The 4,884-nt window shown below is 41.0% G+C and overlaps 1 pseudogene; it reads left to right on the top strand.

Moving 5' to 3' along the window:
• The first annotated feature begins 599 nt into the window (after positions 1-599).
• On the top strand, positions 600-2,163 carry LOC131904613 (glycoprotein-N-acetylgalactosamine 3-beta-galactosyltransferase 1-like; annotated as a pseudogene).
• The last annotated feature ends 2,721 nt before the right edge of the window (positions 2,164-4,884 follow it).

Here is a 4,884-nt window from a genome sequence, read left to right as displayed (position 1 = left end):
TCTGTGCACCACATAGTGCCTGGTGCTGGATGAAGCCAGGAGAATGTGTGAGATCCCAGAATATATGAGACCCCTGGGACTGGATGTATAGCTGGCTGTGAGCCACCATGAGAGTGCTGGGAATCAAACCTAGGTACTCTGGAGGAGAAGCCAGTACTCTTAACCACTAAGTCATCTCTCCAATCCCCAGACATCCCTTTTCAACGTTAGTTTCTTTGGAAACTTCAATTTCATAAGCTATATTCCATTTTAATAACCCACAAAACTGCCAACAATAGCTTTGATTCAACAGATGATAAACTTCATAGTCCTCACAGTTGCTCCTGAGCAGCAAATGGGATGGAAATACAGTACAAGTTCACATGAAGGGACACAGAATCCCACAGGTGCACACACAATGGGCCATTAAAACTCTGGATGGGGGCAGGGCATGAGACTGGAGCTGGGAAGAAAGACTTGATCCTTAGCTACTGTAGCTTCAGGCATTGCCTGTGCCACTGCTCACCGCCCCCACCCCCCCACCCCCGCACACACATTCCTGCAGAACTGCACTCACCTGCACAAAGTCCACTTAGCTGAAGACAGCCTAGAGAACTGCTGCAGTCCTCACACTGGTGACCCCCAGGACCAGCAGCAGACAACTGCCTCAGTTGGCAGAACTCACCTCCTAAATGTCTTCAAACTGGTGGGTGCATTGGTTAGCCTTCCTCTGCGGATCAATCATCGGATTTCTTTTATGTGCTCAGCTATTTGCTATTTTGTTGGACGAACAGAGTGACAGTGACCCTATGGCTCCTAATTATTCCATTCGGAATCCTTCAAATGATATCAGAGAAAATGGTCAAAAAAGATTGGTGACATCGAAAATGGATACTGGACATAAGTATGAAGACACAGACATGGCTGCAAAACTCTACCAGAAGGTGAAGATTCTTTGCTGGATAATGACAAGACCACAAAATCTGCAGGTAAGAGCCAAACACGTTAGAGCCCCATGGGCCCAGCGTTGTAACATAGCACTGTTTCTGAGCTCAGAAGACAGCACAGACTTCCCTGCTGTTGGATTAAACACTGAAGAGGGCAGAAATCAGTTGTCCCTGAAAACCTTAAAGGCCTTTTTGTATGTTCATGGCCACCACCTAGAAGATGCAGATTGGCTCGTGAAAGCAGACGATGACACGGATGTCATAGTAGATAATCTGAGATGGCTTCTGGCAAATCATGACCGGAGCAACCCATGTATTTCGGGAGAAGATTCAAGCCCTGTGTGATCAGGGCTACATGAGTGGGGGTGCAGGCTATGTCCTGAGCAAAGAAGCCTTGAGAAGAGTGGTGAATGGGATAAAAGGGAATGGGTGTGACCCTTTTATCTCCTTTGAAGATGTCATTATGGGACAGTGCTTACAAGCAATCAAAGTGAAGCCAGGTGACTCCAGAGACCCCACTGGGAAAGAAACTTTCCATCCCTTTTTGCCAGAAAATCACTTAATTCCAGGTTTGCAATACCAATCCTTTTGGTTGCATGAATATAATTATTAGCCTCCCATATATGGACCCAACTGCTGTTCTGATTTTGCAGTTTCTTTTCACTATGCAAATGCTGGCACCATATATGAGCTGGAATATCTAGTTTATCATCTCCGACCATATGGTTATGCATATAGATATCAGGCTACCTTACATGAAAATCTACTAAAGAAAAGAAACAAAGCAAGGCAAAAGGAAGACGTAAAAGATTAACCCAGGAAATGCTTGAGATGTATGCAAGAGTGAAGGTGGAGTGGTGGACCTTGCATGAAAGAGGAACACTTGGTTGAGCAAGCCTTTCTAAGTGAGTAAGTGAACACTGTATTAAAAAAACAACAACCAAGTTCCTGAATATAAACTGAGGCTATAGCAGCAGCTGCAAGCTGTATTCAAGTTCCTTGTTTATACATATATATCCGATACTATTTTAAACACACTAGTCAGATAGAAGAGGGATTTTGTACCTGTTTCTGACTATACTCATCAAGCAAACTTAAAACTCTACTGGACCAAGTTAATGAAATGCTCATGATACTATACAGGTCTGACTGGACACTAAAAGGAGTTTTAACATTGTCTTTTATTCTCTACTCATGAGTTAGAGTGCTGTACAACATAAATAAACTAAATCCTGGTCCCCCACAACATTTTTGTCTAATAAAAATTTCTTATTTATAATTTATCAGTGACAGAATTTCCTCCAGAATTAGAATAGTAACTGTCCTAAATAAGTTATGCTGTGATGTTATTGTAGGTCTTGACTGTGTCATATACTCAGATCTAATTCATGTTTAATTTTTTCCATAGTAAGTTGTATTCATTACGTTCTCTTTCTCTGTGAAACATCTCTTGAATGCCACTCTCCACCATCCCTACTTATTCAGTACATAATAGTTTTCTAGCACCGTGTATTTAAAAACATTTTCTCTCAAATTTGTCGATTGTTAGCTATGAATAGTCAATAAGAAAATCCAATGCTGTTTCTTAGGTTAGTAATATTTAGTACTTTTCTTACATCAATGCTATTGTCAATTTCCTCAGGCTTGTTTTGCTTGGTCACTTGTTTGTTGTGTAGCTATGATCACATGATTAGATAAAAACCGTGAATAGCCGGGCGGTGGTGGCGCACGCCTTTAATCCCAGCACTCGGGAGGCAGAGCCAGGCGGATCTCTGTGAGTTCGAGGCCAGCCTGGGCTACCAAGTGAGTTCCAGGAAAGGCGCAAAGCTACACAGAGAAACCCTGTCTCGAAAAACCAAAAAAAAAAAAAAAAAACCGTGAATATAACCGTAACTCCACTTTCATCCTTCAGGCAGGTAGGAACTTACTTGTGTTTTTCATGAACTGTTTGAACCAATTTAAAATCCCTCCTTTTTAGTATCAACAGAAGCTACCAGTTAAACCAGCAAAATTATTTGAATGCAGGGTTTTGACAAAAATACATGTATCACTATATTACTATCAGGAAATTTACCTACAAGCTAAATAGTGCTTGTGACACAGTACATGTTGAGATGTGTTCACTTTGAAATGTGTACTATTATTACAAAATTTTGAAGAGTCTTGTGACCTGTCTACTTACTGGAAAATAAGAGAATTCTTTGGCTATTTTAAAGCAAAAAATTTAAAATATGGTATAAAATACTTACCATGCTAAAATATTTCTAAATGCTATATGAACACACACACACACACACACACACACACACACACACACACACACAGGAATCATAAGAGACACTTTGGTCAAAATGTAGACATAAATATGTGAGGTATGCTCAAACTCTGTGCATGAGTGATAGATCCTGGCCAGCAATGAGTGTTGTAGATCATTTATATGTAGTGAAACCATTTTTTCAAGGCTGTTTTTTTTTATCTCTATTTCAGTAAAATACAATTGTAAAAGAGAGTACAACCAACCCAAATACATAACAACAATTTCACTCACATCTATATGGTAATGTTTCTTACAAGCATCCCATGATAGAATCGAGCTAAAGCTTCCCTGTCTTAAAACTCATTATAACATCTGCCCATATAAGGATATAAGGAATACTGCTGAAAGAAAGGGTAAAGGCAAAATGGCATACATCATTCTTTTCTGAAATTCTTGGAAAAGAAAACTGGGTATTCTGAACTTGATACAATGTTCAGTCAGAAACACATATTGAGTATATTGATACATCAGACATATTTTTTTTTACATCAGACATATTTTAAAGCAAATTATGGAAGCCAGTTCTGAGGCAAGCAGTTACCAGAATGGTACACAGGTCAACCCCTAAGTGAAATAGAAAGGATGATAAAAAGACTCTTTGTCAAATGCTCTTTTATGATGGGAGCAGTGGTCCTGGAGGCTTAGGGGTAGCCTTGGTCTGTTCTGGAAGAAAGGCCGGGGAGGGGTCCTTGAGGAAGTGATATTCAGAAATCAGGATGAGCAGTAAACTACAGGGAGACTAGTTCAAACAGAACAAACAGCTTATATGAAGACTCAAGGGGCACAGAGAACATAAGCTCTACCATCCAAATAAAATACTAATGGGGCTGGAGCCTAAGTCTGCTGACTGAGGAGAAGCAAGACATGAATCTGAAATTATAGGTGTGACAGATGACATGATTATACATCCCATAACATTGAACATTTACTTGACTATTTTCAAGCATTTGAGATTGCTATTTCACAAGCACTATCCTGAACAGAAAGGCTGAGAAATGCAGAGGATTATGGCTTGTGAGGTTGTGTCAGTGAAGGAGGAATGCAATTGATGAGGCCAGGGTGTGTTTGTCAAGCATGGGGAGAATGGATGTGCAGGGTTACAAGTGACAGAGAGCGAGGGGAAGAGCAATTTTTGGGTTCCTGGCATGGGCAACTGGAGCACGGTGGCTGTCTTAGGGGTTCTATTGCTGTGATGCAGCACCATGTCCAAAAGCAAGTTGTGGAGGAAAGGACTTACTTTATTTATACTTGCAGGTAAGAGGTCACCACAGAGGAAAGTCAGAGCAGGAACCTGGAGTCAGGGGATGATGCAGAGGAAAAATGCTGCTTACTGGCTTACTCCTCATGGATTGCTCAGTCTGTTTTCTTATAGCGCCTAAGACCAATAGCCCAGGAATGACACCACCCACAATGCTCTTGGCCTCCCTAATCAATCACTGATTGAGAAAAATGCCTTACAGGCTTGCATTCAGTCTAGTCTTATAGAAGCATTTTTTCAACTGAGGTTCCCTCCTCTCAAAATATTCTAGCTTGTGCCAAGTTGACTTGAAAGTAGCCAGCACGGTGGGGCCAGTTACTAAGAAAGAAGGAGGGAAGTATTTGACCTGTGCATACATTTGGGACATTTTGAGTTGCACATGC

The sequence above is a fragment of the Peromyscus eremicus genome, chromosome 2 (genome assembly GCF_949786415.1).
Source record: "Peromyscus eremicus chromosome 2, PerEre_H2_v1, whole genome shotgun sequence".
Taxonomy (NCBI): Eukaryota; Metazoa; Chordata; class Mammalia; order Rodentia; family Cricetidae; genus Peromyscus; species Peromyscus eremicus.
Note: the sequence above shows the minus strand (reverse complement) of the source record. Positions and strands in the feature narration are given on the sequence as shown.